We start from the raw sequence: 20,383 nt of genomic DNA, 5'->3' as shown, positions 1-20,383 counted from the left end.
TTAAAAGCAGAAGGAAAAAATTGAAGGGAGTGCCTTAGATTGCCTTTCACTTGGAGAACAGCTGTACAAATTGTAAAATACGAATGTCATGGAATATTATTATGTTGTAAGAAGTTTTAAAGACAATTGCAGAAAATCCTAGGTAATAGGAATTGACACGAAGTGAGCAGAACCAGAGCAAATTACAAGGACAGCAATAATAGAAAGAAAGACAAGTTTTTAAAGACTTCAGAACTGTGATGTAATGACCAGCCACATTTTTCCAGAGGCCTGATGATTATGTATCCTACCAATCTGCTGACAGAAGGTGAGGGACACATGGTGCAGAAAGAGACATGGCTACTATGTATATTTGAATTGTTTGTCTATGCTTATTTCTTTTTTTTTTTTTTCTATGCTTATTTCTTATGACATTTTTTTCTCTTAAAAAAAAAGGCCAGGTATAAAAGATGAAAGCAGATGAGCCCTGGGGGTCTGGAGTCAAGAGTACCTGAATTTGAATTCCTGCTCTGACATTGGCTTAACTGTGTGACCTTGGCCAAGTCACTTAATGTCTCTGGGCCTCAGATTCCTCACTTTAAAAATGGGCAGTTTGGCTTAAATAATCCCAACGGCCCCTTCTAGTAACCACCGAGATGAGAAAGACCTCCAAAGCTTCCTAGAGAGAACCCGGAAATGCGGCCCCTCTGCCCCGAGGAGGGAGCGAGGCCAGCTTCATCCGCTTTTATTGCCGCCTAGGCCATGGGCCCTGGCTGCCCGCGCACTGTTGTCCTCTCGGGGCCGGGGTGAGTGTTGGATAGAAAGCGTGGTGACCCTGGGAGCTCGGCCTGCGGGGCGGGGCCTTCTCCCTTGGAGGCGTGTCCCAGCGGGGGTAGGGGGGAGAGCCTGAAGGAAGGGGTAGGCTAGGCCTTTCGCTTTCCGTACCTGAAGGGCTTGAGAGCCCCACGAACCCCTCTCCCCAGGCACCCCCCCGAAATACTCCCACGCGCCCATTACGTGACCTCGCACCGCGCCCTTACGTAAGCACGCGCACGCGACCGCTACGTGACCTCCCTCACGCGCTACGCAAGCACGTCTACGTGGCTACGCCCCTACGCAGTCACGCCCACGTGGCCCGCGCGACCTCTACGTAACGTAGCGCTCTCCCCTACGCAGGCACGTCTACGCGACCACTACGTAACCTCATTCACGCAAGCACGCCCACGCGAACACTATGTGACTCCTCCCACGTGCCTCACGTGCCACCCCGTCTCTTCTCCCCCCCCCCCCCCCTCCGCCCCAGAACCTTAAACCCAGCACATCCCTAACTTGTTCCGTTTAGAACAACTCAAGCTTTTTTTTTTTTCTTTTATAAACTTTTTTTCCTGTGGGTTTGCATTAATGAGGACTGCGCTCAGAGCAGAGTGCTAGGCACTGAGGGGGGGAGCGGATCAGAAGTTGTGAGAACACCTTGTCCCTGCTCCCAGAGTAGAGTAGGGGCATAAAAAGTGTTGTCAAACTCAAATAAGAAGGGATTCGGAAAATCACTCCTTAACATTATCAATGTTGTGGCCTCCAGCAGTGAGTTTGACACCTCTGACCACAGACAGAAATAACTATAACATAGGCAACATGAGAAATAAGCGCATTTAGTGAGTCACCAGAGACTGCTTTGGATGAGGGGAAACCAGAGAAGAGAGTCTAGACAGAAGCAGGAGAACATAAGGCAAAGTACATGTGAAATTACATTCAGAACTTCACATGGTGGGCACTAGGTAGCCATTGGAGGATTTTGATCAGAGGAGTGAGTTTTCTGGTAGAGCACTGGACCTGGAGTCAGGAAAGCCTGGGTTCAAATTCTGACTCAGATTCTTGCTAGCTGTGGGGCCCTGGGCAAGTCACTTGGCTTCAGTTTCCTCTGCTCTGAAATGAGGTTCATGAGAGCACCTACCTCACACACCCTCCTTGTGAGGATCTAGTGAGATAACATGTAAACAGAGCTTCAAACAACCCTTAAAATCCATCCCTTAGGCCACAGGCAGACATGTCATTGACATTGTGTCCTAGAAGTCTTGTTGTTCAATGATTTTTCAGTTGTGTCTCACTCTCCGTGCCTCATTTGGGGTTTTCTTGGCAAGGATACTAAAGTGGCTTCTCCAGATCATTTTCTAGGCGAGGAAACCGAGGCAAGCAGGGTGAAGTGACTTGCCCAGGGTCACCCAGCTAGTAAGTGTCTGAGGCCAGATTTGAACTTGGGAAGATGAGTCCTCCAGACTCCAGGCCTGGTGCACCTGCACCACCTAGGTGCCCTACAAAATTCTTAGTTCAGTTCAAAACTAAAGCCCTATTAGGATATTGAGCTAATTCAAGCAGGTGGCAATATTACCGATCAATGCAAACCAATAACAACAGCAACGATAGTTAACATTTATGTAGTGCTTCCTGTGTGCCAGGTGCTTTACAATTACTATCTCACTGGATCTTCACAACTACCCTGGGAGTTAGGGGATATTATTATACCCATTTTATAGGTAAGGAAACTGAGGCAAAGAGAGGCTCAGTGACTTGCCCAGGTTCAGACAGCTAGTCAATGTCTGAGACCAGATTTAAACTTAGGTTTTCCTACCTCTTAACCTAAGCTCTCTAACCACTGCATCACCCTCCTTCCCCAATATTACTGCTTAATTATTGATCAAATATTCATAAAAGCGCAATTGGGGACACTACAGAATAAGGGATAGACATACACCTCTTATTTAGAATTGTTTGTTGAAAAAAAGAGCATTTGAAAAGGCACCAAGTGGAGTCTCACATGAGAAAGAACCATTACATGATGAGCCCTTTCCTCAGAGGAAGGGTCATACAGGAATTTTGAGATTTGTGATTTGGATTTTCAGCAGGACACTTGTCTAGGTTCTGTAAAAGGAGTAGTTGTCGTAATATTTGATCCTACGTGATAATATTAAAAGTAATGATAGCCAATATTTATATAGTGCCTACTTTGTGCCAGGCGCTGTGGTAAGAGCTTTACAATTACTATCTTATTTAATCCTCCCAACAACTCTGGGAGTTAGGTGCTATTATTATCCCCATTTTAGAGATAAGAAAACTGAGGCAAAGACAGGTTTGGCTGTGACTGGCTGAGAGTGGAAGAGCTAATCAATGTCTTTGGTTGAATTGAACTCAAGTCCTCCTTATTCCAGGGCAAGAGATCTATCTACCACACCCCCTTGCTGCCCCAATATAATTGACAAATTATTGACTATATATTAATTAAATATATTTGGGGAAACAGCAGAATAAGGTATAGACATATTCCTGTTATTTAGTTTTGGTTATTGTTGAACCAGTTAGCATTTTAAGTTAATTAATTGGAATCTTTTTATATATATATATATATAAGAAAGTGCCCTTAAATGAATCCTTTCCTGAGAAGAAGAGTCATCCTGGAATTTTGAGATTTGTGAATTTTGGATTTTGGTGTACTGGTTTTTACTTTTACTGGGACATTTGTACTAGATTCTGTAAAAGGAGATGTCATCACAGTACTTGATTCTAAGTAGTAGTGATAATTATAATCATAAAGAATATTTGTGTATTTCCTACTACATTCCAAGGTCCTGTGCTAAAGGCTTTACAATTGTCATCTCATTTAATCCTCACAGCAATCCTGGGAGTCCCCATCTTACAGATAAAGAAACTGAGGCAAATAGGGTCAGAGAAATAGTGTCTGAGGCTAGATTTGAACTCAGGTCCTCCTGACTCCTGGCCCACCGCTCTATCTGCTCCATCATTTTCCTTCCCCAACATTATTTATGTTATTATATTATATGCTTGAGTAAGTCTTAATTACTCATATTAATATAGACACATTTGAGGACAGAGCAATAAAGGGATAGACCTATATGCCTGTTATTTAGAGTTGGTTGTTACTGAAACAGAGCATTTTAAAAGGCTTCAGTTAGACTCTTGTGAGAAAGACCCTTACATGGTGAATCTATCCTTGAGAGGAAAGGTCACCCACAAATTTTCATGTACTGGTTTTTACTTTCAGTAGGACACACAGTAGGCTCTGTAAAAGAGATAGTTGTCATGGTACTTGATCCTAAGTAATAATAATAATGTCAATGGCTAACACTTTGTTTTGTCTAGCATACGTGGGAGGCGGTGCGCTAACAGCTTTCCAATTATTAAGTCATTCAATATGTATAATGATCCTGGGATTAGCATCCCCACTTTACAGATAAGGAGACTAAGATGATGAGTGGTTCAGTGACTTACTGAGAGGCATACAGCTAGTCTTTGTCTGTGGTCAGATTAGAACTCAGATCTTCTTCTATCTACCGCATCATTTCACCACCCCAGTATCATTGGTTAATTACTGATGAAATATTAATCAATCTTATTAATCAGTCAACAGACACATTTGTCCCCACAGCATTTTGAGGGATAGACATATCCTAATTATTTGGGCCTGGTTCTTATGGTACCAAATAGTATTTTCAAGTCCACTGATTGGACTGCTTGGCATAATAAAGAACCCTTACATTACAAATCCTTTCCTGACACAAAGAGTCATCCTAGAGTTTGGAGATTGGTGAATTCTGTATTTTGGTTTCCTGGTTTTTACTTTCAGCAGCATGTGTATGCAGGTTCTGTAAAAGAAGTTATTGTGGTACTTATTCCTAAATCGTACTAGTAACAATAATAAGGAGAGCTAGCTTTTATGCAGTGCCTACTCTGTACTGGGCACTATGCTAAGGGCTTTAAAATTATCATCTCATTGGATGCTGAGAAGAACCCTGGGAGACACAAGCTATTCTTTTACATACCCTCAAAGTGAGGAATATACAGTTTCAGTGACTTGCCCAGGATCATAAAGCTAGTAACTGTCTAAGGCTAGATTTGAACTCGGTTCTTCCTGACTGCAGCCCCAGCAGGCTATCCACTGCGCCACCTGGCTACCCCAATATTGTTCATGATTGATTAAGTGTCAATCATTAATCAACCAAATTTGGGAACACAGCACTATATGAAAGAGACATGTGACTGATTGGTTGCTGTTTGACCAAATCATATTTTTAAATGCATTAAGGAGACCATTTTTAAAAGAGGGGACCCTTGCAAGAAGAATCCTTTGTCATCCAGGAATTTTGGAATTTGTGATTTGCATTTTGGTGTTCTGATGTTTACTTTCATCAGAAGACTTGTTGAGGTTCTGTAAAGGCTCGTCGTTGTACGTGATCCTAAGTGATAACGAGAATAGTGATGATGATGATGGTGAATAGACTGCATTTATATCGTCCCTACTTTTTCCTATCTCTGTGCTAAGAGCTTTATAATGATTATCTCATTTAATCCTCAAAGTAGCTTTTGGAGGTAGGTGCTGTTATTTCCCCATTTTACAGATGATCAAACTGAGGCAAATAGGACTTGCTCCATCCTCGGTGACTTGCTCAGCATCACAGGCTAGGCCAGGGGTAGGGAACCTGTGGCCTCAAGGTCACATGTGGCCCTCTAGGTCCTCAAGTGTGGCCCTTTGATTGAATCCAAACTTCATAGAACAAATCCCCGTAATAAAAAGATTTGTTCTGTACAACTTGGAGTCAGTCAAGGCTGCACCCAAGGACCTAGAAGGTCACATGTGGTCTCGAGGCCACAGGTTCCCCCTCCCCCCAAGTCAGTAGCTCAAGACAGATTAACTTCAAGTCTTCCTGACTCCAGGTCAAGCTCTCCATTCACTGCACCCCATTGTTGCCCCAATATTATTGATTAAATCTTAATTAAAAACACATCTGGAAGCAGAGCAGAATAAGGGATACATATATTCCTATTATTTCAGTTCAGTAGTTATGGAACAAAATAGCATTTTAATTGCATTAATTAGAATCTTTTTTTTTAGAAGAAAGAACCTTTACATTACAAATGCTTTCCTGAGAGGAAGAGTCATCTTGCAATTCTGAGATTTAGGAATCTGGATTTCGGTTTACTGGTTTTTACTTTCAGCTGCACACTCATGCAGGTTTTGTAAAAGGAGTACTTGTCATGGTACTTGATCCATAATCAGAAGAAGAAGGAGAAGGAGAAGAGCTGAAATGTATACAGCATCTAATGTTTTCATAGCCCCGTGCTAAGGGGTTTACAATTGGCATCTCATTTGATCCTTAGAAGAATCTGGATGATAGGTGCTCTTATTATTCCCATTTTACAGATGAGAAAACTGAGCCAAACAGAGGTTAGTGATTTGCCCAGGGACACACTGCTATTAAGTTTCTAAGGCTGAATTTGAACTCAGGTCTTCCCGAGTCTAGGCCAAGTGCTCCATATATTGTATAACCTTGTTGCCTCAATAGTATTGGCTAATTATTAATTACATTATATATATATATCATATATATATATATAATATTTGAGGACACAGCAAGATAAGGGATTGACATATTCTTATGATTTGAGATTGATTTTGACTGAACTAAGCAGCAATTTAAAATGCATTAGTTGAACTCTTTTGTATATGAAAGAACCCTTACCTGAAGAATCTTTTCTTGAGAAGAAGGATTATCTTGGCATTTTTCATTTTGTTAATTTTGCATTTTCATATTCTGGTTTTGACTTTCCTTAGCAGCCCGGTCTAGGTTCTATAAACAGAGTGGTTGTCATGGTACTGGATCCTGAGTAATAATCACAATGAAGAAATAATCATAATTATAGCTAATATGTACCTAGTGCCTACCATCTGCCAGGCACTGTGGCAACCACTTTGTGATTATCATCTCATTTGAGCTTTACCCAGCCCTGGAAGGCAGATGCTGTTTTTAATTTCCATTTTACAATTCAGGAAATTCAGGCAAAGAGATGTCCAGTGACTTGCTTAGGGTCACACAGCTGGTCAGCATTTGGTCATATTGGAACTTGGGTTTTCCTGACTCCAGGCCAAGCACTCTATCCAATGCAGCACCTCTCTGGCTCATCACTGTTGATGAGTTATCAATTCAATATTAATTAAAAACATTTGGGGACACAGCAGAATAAAGTTCTGTTATTTGACATTCTTTGTTACTGGACCGAATAACATTGAAATGCATTAGTTGAACTCCTTTAAAAATTTTTATTTATTTTTAGTCTTCAACATTTGCTTTTATGAGATTTTGAGTTCTAAGCACCCCGCCCCTCCGCTCCCCTCTCCCCAAGGAGGTATGCAATCTTATATAGGCTATACATGTATGATCACATTAAACATATTTCCACATTAGCCATGCTGTGAAAGACAAATCAGAACAAAAGGGGAAAGCCATGGGAAAGAAAAAACAACAGAAAAAGAGAAAATAGTCTGCTTCGATCTGCATTCAGACTCCATAGTTCTTTGTCTGGATGTGGATGGCATTTTCTGTCATGAGTCTTTTGGAATTGTCTTAGATCATTGCATTGTTCAAAAGAGCTAAGTCTAACAAAGTCGGTCATGGCAAAATGTTGCTGTTACTGTGTACGATGTTCTCCTGGTTCTGCTCACTGTACTCAGCATCAGCTCATGTAAGTTTTTCCAGGTTTTTCTGAAATCTGCCTCCTCATCATTTCTTATAGCACAATAGTATTTCATCACAATCATATGCCACAACTTGTTCAGCCATTTCCCCGTTGATGGGCATCTCACAATTTCCAGTTCTTTGCCACCACAAAAAGAGCTGCTAGAAATATTTATGTACATATGGGTCCTTTTCCCTTTTTGATGATCTCTTTGGGTTACAGACCTAGTAGTGGTATTACTGGGTCAAAGGGTAGGCGCAGTTTTGTAGCCCTTTGGGCATAGTTCCAAATTGCTCTCCACAATGGTTGGATCATAAACTCCTTCTTAATAGAAAGGATTGTCATGTGAAGAATCCCTTCCTAAGAGGAAGAGGCATCTAAGAATTGTGGGTTTTGATTCGCTGGTTTTCACTTTCAACAGGACACTTAGACTAGGTTCTGTTAAGGGAGTAGTTGTCATGGTGCTTGATTCTAAATAAGAGTCGTAATACTAGCTCTTATTTCTGTAGCACCTGCTACGTACCTAGCACTGCTTAACAATTATTATCTCATGTGATCCTCAAAACCCCCTTAGGCAGTAGGTACTATTACTATCCTTATCTCCCATATAAGGAAACTGAGGCAAACAGAGAGGTTCAGGGAATTGCTCAGGATCACAGAGCTTGTGAATGTCTGAGGCCAGATTTCAGTTCAAGTCTTGACTCCAGGTCAAGCTTTCTATCCATTCTACCACCTTGCTTCCTCAATATTACCAATTAAATATTAGTGAAATATTTTTTATTTTACATACATTTATATTCCTATCAAATTTTTATATAAATAATTAAATTAATTAAAATCAATAATTATTGGTCAAATATAATTAAAGAAACACAGCAGAATAAGGGATAGGCATATGCCTGTTATTTGGGTTTCATTGTCATTGAACCAAGTAGAATTTTAGATGCCTTAATTCGAATCTTTCTTATAGGGAAAACCCATCATGTGAAAAATCCTGTTCTGAGAGGAAAAGTCATCCTGAAATTTTTATATTTGTGAATTTTGCATTTTTTACTTTCTCCAGGACACTTATACTGTCTTCTATAAAGGAATAGTTGGTGTGATACTTTATCCTAAATAGCAGCAGCAGCAGTAGTAGTAATGATAGCTAACATTTATATAATGGCTGCTACATGCCAAACACTGTGATCTTCAGAACAACCCTGGGACCTAGGGGCTAATATTATCCCTATTTTACACATGCGGAAACTGATTTAACCAGGTTCACACAGCCAGGAAGTGCCTGAAGCCAAATTTGAATTCAGGTCTTCCTGACTCCAGGCCTAACCCTTTTCCCACGGTACCACCTCCCTGATCCAATATTATATTAATTATTGATTAAATATTTATCATAGAAAGACATTTGGGGACACAGAAAAATAAGGGATGAAGCCTGTTATCTGGGATTGATTTTTTTGAACCAGATAGCATTTTAAAATTCATTAATTGGACTCTTTTTTTTTGTTTTTTTTTGAGGGGGGCAGGGCAATTGGGGTTAAGTGACTTGCCCAAGGTCACACAGCTAGTAAACGTGTCAAGTGTCTGAGGCCGGATTTGAACTCAGGTCCTCCTGACTCCAGGGCCAGTGCTCTACTCACTGTGCCACCTAGCTGCCCCTGGACTCTTTCTTATGAAGAAAAAACCATCCCCTGAATAATCCTTTCTTGAGAGGAAAGGTCATCTTGGAATTTTTAAATTTGTGAATTTTGCATTTTGGTGTACTGGTTTTTTCTTTCAGCAGGTCACTTGTACCATGTTCTATAAAATGAGTACTTGTCCATGGTACTTGATCCTCAGTACTAACAATCAGAATCATAAAATGACAGCTAACATTTAGGTAGTCCCTGCCATGTAGAGGGACTGTGCTAAGGGCTTTGTAATTATAGTCTCATTTAATCCTCAAATTAATCCTGAGAGTTAGGTGCTATTATTGTCTCCACTTTACAGATGATGAAACTGAGGCCAACAGAGGTTCAGTGACTTGTCCAGGGATACACAGCTAGTAAGTATCTGAGGCCAGAGGCCAAGTGCTCCATCCACTGTACCTTGCTGCCCCAACAGTATCGATTAATTATTGATTAACTATTAATTAGACAAACACATTTGGGGACATAGCAGTATAAGAGATAGACATAGGCCTACTATCTGGGATTAGTTGTGCTTAAATCAAATACCACATTAAAATGCAGTAATTGCATTCTTTCTTATAGGAACCAACCTCACATGAAAAATCCTTTCCTTAGAGGAAGGATTATCCAGGAACTTTTAGATTTATCAATTTTGTATTTTTGGTGCATTTGGTTTTCATTTTAACAGGACATGTGTGTTAAGTTTGGTAAAAGAAGTAGTTGTCATGGACCTTGATCCATAAGAATATTAATAGCCAACATGTATATAGAACCTACTTGGTACCAGGCAGTGTTCTAAGAGTGTTAAACTTATTATCTCATTTGATCCTTGCACAGCAGCCCTGGGACATAGGCACTGTTATTACCCCCATTACAGATGAGGAAACTGGCAAAGAGAGGTTCACTGATTTGCCCAGGGTTACACCCCTAGTAAGTGCCAAAGACTTGATTTGAACTCAGGTTTTCCTGCCTTCAAGACCAGTGCTCTATCTAATGAACCACCTCACTGGCCCAACATTAATTATTAATTATTGATTAAATATTCGTCAAACAAACATGTTTGGGGACACAGGGATAGACAAAGGTCTGCTATTTAAAATGGTTTTCATTGAACCAAATAGCATTTGCAAATGCATTAGACTCTTTTGTATTAGTAAGAACTGTCACATGAAGAATATTTTCCTGAGGGGAAGAGTCATCCTGGGCTTTTTAGATTTGCAAATTTTGTGTTTTGGTGTACTGGTTGTTACTTTCAGCAGGACACTTGTACTGGGTCCTTTTTTTTTACATTTAATTTTGATTTTATTTTTTTCCCAATTACTTGTAAACAAAATTTTTTTAACATTTGTATTTTAAAATTTTGAGTTCCAAGCTATCTTCTTTGCTTCTTTTTCCCAGTCCTTGAGAAGGCAAGCATGCAAAACATTTCCATGTTAGCCATGTTGCAAAAGAAGAACACATAGGGCAGCTAGGTGGTACAGTGGATTGGGTGCTAGGCCTGGAATCAGGAAGACTCAACTTCATGAGTTCAAATCCAGCCTTAGACACTTAGTAGCTGTGTGATCCTGGGCAAGTCACTTAACCCTGTTTTCCTCACTTCCTCATCTTTGAAATGAGCTGGAGAAGGAAATGGCAAACCACTCTAGTATCTCTGCCCAAAAAAACCCCAAATGGGGTCACAAAGAGCCAGACACAACTGAAACAACTGAAGTCATTCATAGTTGATCATCAAACAGTATTGCTGTTACCGTGTACAAAGTTCTTCTGGTTATGTTAACTTCACTTTGCATCAGTTCATATTAAGTCTTCCCAGGTTTTTCTGACAGCAACCTGCTTGTCATTTCTTATGGTATGATAGTATTCCATCCCAGTCATATACCACAACTTGTTCAGCCATTACCCAATTGATGGACATCAGAGAATTTCCAGTTCTTTGCCACCACAAAAAGAACTGCTATAAATATTTTCCTTTTTCTTTGTTATCTTTGGGGTAGAGACCTAGTGGTGGTGTTGCTGAGCCAAAGGATATGCATGGTTTTATAGCTTTTTGACTATAGTTCTAAATTGCTCCCCAGAATGGTTGAATCAATTCATAACTCCACTGACAGTGCATTAGTGTCCCAATTTTCCCACATCCCCGCCAATATTTGTCTTTTCCTTTTTTGTCATATTAGCCAATCTGATAGGTGTGAGGTACCTTAGAATTATTTTAATTCGCATTTCTCTCATCAGTAGTGATTTAGAGCACTTTTTTCATGTGATTATAGATTGCTTTGATTTCTTCATCTGAAAATTGCCTAGTCATATCCTTTGACTATTTATCAATTGGAAAATGACTTGGATTCTTATGAATTTGATTCAGTTCTCTATATATTTGAGAAATGAGGCCTTTATCATAGAAACTTGCTGTAAAATCCCCCCCCCCCCCACACACAGTTTCCTGCTTCCTTGCTAATCTCAGCTTCATTGGTTTTATTTGTACAAAATCTTTTCTATTTAATGTAGTCAAAATTATCCATTTTACACCCCATAATGTTCTCTATGTCTTGTTTGGTCACAAAATGTTCCCTTATCCATAGATCTGACAGATAAACTATTCCATGCTTCTCTAATTTACTCATGATATCATGCTTTATGTCTAAATGATGTGCCCATTTTACCTTATCTCAGTACACAGTATGAGATGATATCCGTACCTCGTTTCTGCCACATTGCTTTCTAGTTTTCCTAGAAATTTCTGTAAAATAGTGATTTATTGCCCCCAAATCTTGGATTTTGGGGTTTTTCAAATACTCAATTACTGTGGTCATTTACTATTATGAATTGCATACCTAATCTATTCCACTGATCTACCACTTTATTTCTTAGCAAGTACTAGATTGTTTTGATGATTACTACTTTCTAATACAGTTTCTGAGATCTTGTACTGCTAGGCCACTTTTCACATTTTTTTTTCATTTATTCTCTTGAAGTTCTTGACCTTTTGTTCTTCCAGATGAATTTTGTTATTTTTTTCTAGCTCTATAAAATAATTTTTTTGGTAATATGATTGGTATCATACTTAATAAGCAAATTAATTTAGGTAGAATTGTCATTTTTATTATGTTGAGTTGGCCTACCCATGAGCAATTAATATTTCTCTAGTTGTTTAGATCTGACTTTATTGGTGTGACAAGTGTTTTATAATTATGTTCATATAGTTCCTGAGTTTGTCTTGGCAGGGAGACTCCTAAGTATTTTGTATTGTCTGCAGTTATTTTAAGTGGAATTTCTCTATATCTTCCTGTTGGACTTTGTTAATATGTAGAAATATTTGTCTCTTTTCCCAAAGAGTTTATATAGTAATGGAATTAATTGTTCTTTAAATGTTTGGATGTTTGGTAGAATTCACTTGTGAATCCATCTGGTTCTGGGGATTTTTTCTTAGGGAACTCATTTATGGTTTATTCAATTTCTTTTTCTCAGAGAGGGTTATTTAAATATTCTATTTCCTCTTCTGTTAATCTGAGCAGTTTATATTTTTAAAATATTCATCCATTTTACTTAGCTTGTCAGATTTATTAGCGTATAATTGATCAAAATAACTCCTAATAATTGCTTTAATTTCCTCTTTATTGGTGATGAATTTTCATTTTTGATACTGGTAATTTGGTTTTCCTCTTTTTTAAAAAATCAAATTAACCAGTGGTTTATCTAATGTATTGGTTTTTCCATAAAACCAGCTTCTACTTTTATTTATTAGTTCAATGGTTTTCTTACTTTTAGTTTTATTAATCTCCCTTTTAATTTTTAGGATTTCCAATTTGGTGCTTAATTGGGGATTTTTAATTTGTTCTTTTTCTAGTTGTTTTCAGTTGCATGCCCAATTCATCGATGTGTTCTTTCTCCATTTTATTGATGTAGGCATTTAGAGATATAAATTTTCCCCTAAGTCCTGCTTTGGCTGCATCTCATAAATTTTGGTCTCATTATTGTAATTCTCTTTAATGGAATTATTTATTATTTCCATGACTTGGTTTTTTTTAACCCACTCATTATTTAGGATTAGATTATTTAATTTCCAATTAATTTTTTGGGGGTTTCCAATTGAGAAATTGATTTAAACAGGACAGACAAAACAGGTGCCTTCTTGTCTCTGCACTTAGAAGAAGAAGGTGTTGGTTCTCTCGGTAGTAAAGCGTGGTTTGTGCCGGCGCCGTAGAACTCTGTGGGGCAGAGGGAACTTGATTTTGGAATCATGAAACTGCTTGACTGCGGGCCAGCGGCACTTGCTGGCAGGAATTTCTTCCACTTTCATGACCTGGATAGAGTGGGCCCGGGCACGGTGACGGGCTCCCATGTCTCGGTAGCACGAGTGACAGCACCAGCGGTGGTCAGGTCCCTGTACTCCCTGTACATGTTGTGGGCCCCACTCCTGGAATCGTAGCGCAGCCAGATGCCAAAATTTTTCACTCTAAGAGGGGACTTTTCAAAGACCTGTCCACAGTATACAATTTCTCCAGAAGACTTCATCTTTTTCAGCTGAGAAACGAAGTACCAGAATCGGGACTTTGCTACAACATGGTTAGGAGCAAAGATCAGCATCCGATAAAGAGGCGGCACTGGACTCTTGGGAGTAGGCAGGCAGCGTCCAACTACCCTATACTGTCTCAGGGTGCCCGAGGCCTTCATGGTGCTGCCGCCTTTTCCAATTAATTTTTAATCTTTGTTCCCAAAGCCCTTTGTTAAATATAATTTTTATTGCATTATGGTCTGAATAGGATGCATTTAATATTTCTGTTTTTCTGGATTTGGTTGTGATGTTTTTATGCCCAAATACATGGTCGGTTTTTGTGAAGGTACCATGTAAAGCTGAGAAAAAAGTACACCCTTTCTATTCCCATTCAGTTTTCTCCAGAGGATTATTATATCTAACTTTTCTAAAATTCTTTTCAACTCCTTCTTTCTTGTTTATTCTATGGTTAGATTTATCTAGTTTTGAGAGGGGAAAGTTGAGGTCCCTCACTAGGATAGTTTTATTGTCTGTTTCCTTCTGTAACTCATTTGACTTTTTCTTTAAGAATTTGGATGCTTGCAACCAAAATTAGAAGGAAAGCAGAAAGCTGGGAAACAATTTTTACAGCCAGTGTTTCTAATAAAAGCCTCATTTTTAAATATATAGAGAACTGAGTCAAATTTATAAGAATACAAGTTATTCCCCAATCGATAAATGGTCAAAGGATATGAACAGGCAGTTTTCACAAGAAGAAATTGAAGCTATTTAGTCATATGAAAAAAGTGCTCCAAATTACTACTCTGAAGGATCACCTCATACCTATCAGATTGGCTAATATGACAGAAAGGGAAAATGATAAATGTTGGAGAAGATGTGGGAAAATTGGAACATCATTCTGGAGAGCAATTTTGTAACTACGCCCAAAGGGCTATAAAACTGTGCATACGCTTTTTTGATTCAGCAATACCACTACGAGGTGTGTGTCCCAAAGACATCATGAAAAAGGAAAAGGACCCACATGTACAGAAATATTTATAGCATCTCTTTTTCTAGTGGCCAAGAACTGGAAATTGAGGGGATGCCCGTCAATTGGGGAATGGCTAAACAAGTTGTGGTATATGAATGTGATGGAATACTATTGTGATATAAGAAATGATGAGCAGGTGGATTTCAGAAAAACCTGGAAAGACTTATATGAACTGATACTGAGTGAAGTGAGCAGAACCAGGTTCTCCTGTACACATGTATACAGTAACAGCAACACTGTGCGATGATCAACTATGATAGACTTAACTCTTCTCAGCAATACAATGATCCAACACAATTCTAAATAACTTGTTATGGAAAATGCTATCCACATCCAGAGAAAAACTATGGAGTCTGAATGCAGATCAAAGCATACTATTTTCTCTTTTTTTGTTTTTTTCTTTCTCTTTGTTTTCTCCTTTTGTTCTGATTCTTTTACAACACGACTAATGTGGAAATATGTTTAATATGACTGTACATGTAGAGCCTATATCAGATTGCTTGCTGTCTTAGGGAGGGGGAGCTGAGGGAGGGAGGGAGAAAAATTTGGAACTCAAAAATCTTATAAAAAGTGAATGTTGAAAACTGTCTTTACTTGTAAATGGAAAAATAAAATACTGTTAATGGAAAAAAAGAATTTGGATGCTATGTCATTTGGTGCATATATGTTTAGTATTGATAGTCATTGTTCATGGTACCTTTTAGCAAAATGTAGTTTCTCTGCTTATCTCTTTTAATTAAGTCTAGTTTTGCTTCTCCTTTGTCTGAGATCATGATCGCAATCCTTGCTTTTTTTTTTTACTTCAGCCGAAGCATAATAGATTCTGCTCCAGCTCTTTATTGTACTAGGTTTTGTAAAAGGAGTAGTTGTCATGGTATTTGATCCTAAGTAACCTTTCCTCTAATTGATTGTGCTTGGCAGTGCTCTCCATTTGTTGACTCGCCTTTAAATTCTTCTCTGAGGTGTGGGGAAAGATGATCTGTGTGTGCCTGCTTCCTGTGGAGATGGTTATGTGCTTGCTGGGTAATTTGAGAGGGGCTGGTAATATGAGAGAAAGGCACAGGCATAACTGAGAAAAGGGTGAGAGGGAAAAGCAGAAAGCAGAAAGAGAATTGGGAAAGAGAGTGGTTGGTCAGCTATCCATGAGCAAATGTTAGTGTGGTATTTGTAGTAAGAGTCCTTAGTACTCTTGGAGACACAAATATGTAGGTTCATGTTTAAGCTCCAATACTTGCTAACTGCATCTGACCTCTATGAACCTCAGTTTCCTCATCTGTAAAGGGACTAATAATACTTAGGACAACCTTAAAGAAGAAGCTTTTTGTTCCGAAAGCTCTTTGTAAACATTAAAGAAATGTGAGTTATTGTCGTCTTGAGGCAACAAAGCTTCTGTAATTGTCATCCCACAGCGCAAAACATAGGAATGAGTTCCCTTTTCACTCAGATTTGAAATGCCTTGCCCATGGCGACATACCTAGTGTTTTCTTGACTTGTGGCCCTCTCTGCCACAATGCCTGTCATGATGTCACCAAACCCAGAGGCTTTCCCTCATCCTTTTGTTCTCCCCCTTCTACCGCCCCCCCCCATCTCTGATTCCTTTTGGTTATACTGGGCTATCCCATTTAGAGCTGGAAGAAGCCAAGAAGCAAGCTGGGCACCAGATAGGCCACACAGCTGGGAAGTCCCCAAGCCGCCTGACTCCAATTCCAACAACTCTTTCCAATGTAGCTTGTGACTCTTTCCCTTATGCTTTGGCACAGATGCCCTGCTTTTTTTTTCTACTCAAATCCCTCTCTAAACAACTAAACCATATCCTTGTTCACTCGCTTTTCCCAACTATGCCTTCCCTTTTGTTTTTAACTTAGTGAAAACCTACTTTCTTCTTCACAGTTGCTCACCTTCCTTTTCTGTCTTGGAATGTCATTCAGCTCCCCAGGCCTTTTTTACCGAAGGCCCAGTTATAAACCCACTTCTTCAGTGAATTCAGTTTTATAAGCATATATTGCAGGGGTGGGGAACTTGCAGCCTCGAGGCCACATGTGGCCCTCTTGGTTCTCAAGTGCAGTCCTAAAGGGCCATATGTAGCCCTAAGGCACCAGGTTCCCCACCCCTGCAACATTGAGTGTTTGCTCGGCTCCCCTGAGCCCAGAGATGGCTGCCTGCAGGCCAGCGTTCACTCAGGGCACTCATTGGACACTGGACGTGTGTGGCCTTTATTGTGAGCCAGCTGTTCATTCCCTTGTGTCCTGTGCCCCCAGTTAAATTTTAGGGACAGATTCAGAGCTGCTTCTCCATTCTCCACACTTCCTAGTACAAGTAGTAGGAAAAAAATCTCAGGACTTAAATTCAAGAGATCTGGATTCAAGTCCAGTCTCTGCTTATTAGTTTTGTGACCATAGGCCAGTCACTTGACCTCTGATCCTTCTGTTCCTCTGGAAAAATGAGGAAGATAATTGGATTTCCTGCTTCACATTGAGGGATAATGTTTTGTTATCCCCAAATCACTATATAAATGTAGCAGCTATTTTTCTGCAACTTGTTGAGGGCTCATTTCTGGCAGCTTAGGGGTACATGGCTAGCGCTCTAGACTTGGAGTCCGGAAATTCTGACTTTGAATCCCGCCTTACACATTTGGCTCCTGGTTGTGTGACCCTGGGCAAGTCACATCACTTTTTTCTGCCTCATTTTCCTCTTTTATAAAATTGATTTGTTGTGAAGATCAAATAAGATAATCTATGGAAATGCTTTGAAAACCTCAAAGCACTACAGAAATATTAGCTAGTATTATTACTTAGCATGTTAAAACTATGGAGAGGAATTTTGAGGGAAATACTCTTTTCAGCAGCTGTCTTCTCTACCCCCTCCGTAGCCATGGAAACAGTCCAAGGAACAAGAGTAAGGGAGGACATCTGGAGATCTGTTTACTTGCTAATGCTCCAAATTTTTGCTTAGAGAACTCCATTCCTTTCCATTTACAATTCGGTGATATTCTGTTAACACCTGGTCATTCTTTCCTTCTCTTCTTCTCTCCCTTGAATCTGGCATAGAAAAGAAAAGAAATCTGTGTCCCTCGATCAATGTTGGATGATGCTTATTTCATAGCATTTGAAATATGGGGGCAGGATGGTTCTGGATCCATCTGAGTCTTTTCTTAGTGTAACAGTGATTTGTTAATCTATTTAATTGCTCTCCCTTTTTACATCATTATCACTTCCCACTTGATTTCCTCTCCCCCTTCAAATAACCCTCCTTTGGAATAAAAGTACAGTTAAACAGAACCGATCGGCACATTGGCCACATCTAAATGCATGTCTTATTACCTACCAATTTTCTACCACCTTTCTGCCAAGAGGAACATAGTATGTTTCACCCCAAATCTTCTGATGTCCTTACTGTTTGTTGGAGTAATCAAAGGTCTAACGTCTTTCATTGTTTTCCTTTATATGATCATGTTCATTGTGTAAGGTATTTTCCTGATCCTTCTTATTTTCCTCTATATCAGTTCCTTAAATAGCTTACCAAATTTCTCTGAATTCTGTCTATTTCTTGTTTATTACAGCTCAAGATTAGTGTATTACATTCAGATACCTTGGGATGTTCAGCCATCTCCTGATCACTGGGCACCCAATTTGTTTCCAGTTCTTTGCTGCCACAAAAAAACCCTGCTATAAACAACATATATGAAACATTTCCTTTGTTTTTTTTTTTTATCTCTTAGGGACACAACCATTCTTCTCATCAGAGATTTGGAACATTTATTCACATGATTGTTACTTTACAGTTCTCTTGTGTACAGGGCAACCTGGTTAGGTTGGTGGAGTAGCAGGAAGAAATACAATGAAATCTCCTCAAGGTAAGATATTGATAGGTTTTTGTAGATTAGGGAGGTAGGGAGGACTTATCCCAGTAGTTTGTGTTGTTTTGATCCATTGACCCTAATATTATGATGTACTAAATGGAGTAAGTTTCAGTATCCACAGTCCCGGGGCTATGCCTCCCCAGGAAGAGCCCTCATTGGTACCCGCTGCTAGACAGAGGTAGAATGTATAAGATTTTCTGCCTTCAGACAAGCTTCATTTTGGAGACTGTCTTGTCTCTTAGGTTTCTCTTTTGCTTCCCTGCTCGCTTTGCTTTGTGCCTTAAACCAATCAGTCAGTCAGTCCTTAGGGAGAATCTACCTTCAGTTCTCTCCTTCCTTGAATACTAGCTTCTGGTTGCTTGTCTTGGCTCTCCAGATCCTAGTGTATGCTGTCTTTCCCCAGTGTTTCAACTGTATCAGATACATTATAATCAATTTTAATTCTTTTTACATATGTGTGTATATATGTATATACATGTAAGTGTATATATGAACTCTTAAAACATATGCACAATCTAAACTTCACTATCACTACACACGTATAAAAAGTGGCATTGTCTATTTGTTTAGAACAGGCTTTTAAAGACCACACATACTTATGGATAATTCAGTGACTTTCTTATTAATCTAAATTCTTAACTAATTATTATAATTTTAAATTGTATTCCTCAGTGATACTGGTCAGTTTGATTAGGCATCCTCCCAGTAGGAGAAAGGGGAACATGCAGATAGGGTCATCTAGCGGGACTAAGTTCAAAGAAATTCTCCCACCCCTGATTTTAGCCCTGTCTTGGCACAGTGGATAGAGCTCTAGGCCTGGAGTCAGGAAGACCTGATTTCAAATCTGGCCTCAAGATACTTATTAAATGTGTGTCCCTGGGCAAGCTGCTTCACCTCTATCTGCCTCAGTTGCCTCAACTGTAAAATGGTTATAATAATACCACTTACCTCACGGGGTTGTTGTGAGGATCAAATGACCCAATATTTATAAAGCACAGTTGCTGGCATGTAGATAAATGTGCTATATAAATGCTTATTCCCTTTCCCCTCTCCCACGTTGCTTATCTTAAATTGGTTTATTTGTAGGAGCCAACAGCCCCTAATACCTGTGGGCCATCCTGTGGTCAGGCTATTGGGATGGTCTTCTGCGAGTAGTTCAGTGTGTAGGGGTGGATGGACTGTACAGAGCTACTCACATCCTTTCTGTATGAGTGAGTGGGAGTAAATGAGCTAACATATAATGCATTTTACAAACTTTGAAATGCTTTACGAATGCTTGATATTATTATTATTCTAGAAACCCTGAAGTTAGAGCCAGTAAAGCAGCAGTACTATGGATCAGAAGAGAGAAAACCCGGAAGTGGTGAGGACTTGGACCAGGGAAGTGGCAGTGTGAATGGAGGAGGAAGGGTGGACATGAAGGGCATTTTGAAGGAAAAATCAGTAGGACTTGGTGACCTGGAAGAGAAGGAAAAATCAAGGCTTCACTGTTTTCAGACCTGGATGAGTGAGACTGTGGTTGTGTTGAAAGAGTAGTGGGTTTGGATGGGAAGGCCATAAATTTGGGTTTTAGGAATGTTGAATTTGAGGTAATGGCAACACATGGACTTATCCAAAGGCAGTTGGACATGTCCTTCTTCAGCTGGGGGGGGGGGTAGGGCAGAAAGGAGGGGCTCTCAATTGAGGAAGGGAATCAGCATGGGATCATGGGAAGCTGTGAGCTCTCTGGGGGATAGTGTGTAAAGAGAGAAGAATGAGAAGGCCAACTTTAAGCGATGTCCAGTTAGAGATTGGGAGGAAGATGAGAAGCAGGCCAAATGGGAAGTTCCTTG

General features: G+C 39.6%; 1 pseudogene; it reads right to left on the bottom strand.

Annotated features, from left to right (window-relative positions):
• Nucleotides 1-13,311: 13,311 nt before the first annotated feature.
• LOC118832485 lies at nucleotides 13,312-13,841 on the bottom strand (annotated as a pseudogene).
• Nucleotides 13,842-20,383: the final 6,542 nt, after the last annotated feature.

Source organism: Trichosurus vulpecula, chromosome X (genome assembly GCF_011100635.1).
Source record: "Trichosurus vulpecula isolate mTriVul1 chromosome X, mTriVul1.pri, whole genome shotgun sequence".
NCBI lineage: Eukaryota > Metazoa > Chordata > Mammalia > Diprotodontia > Phalangeridae > Trichosurus > Trichosurus vulpecula.
Note: the sequence above shows the minus strand (reverse complement) of the source record. Positions and strands in the feature narration are given on the sequence as shown.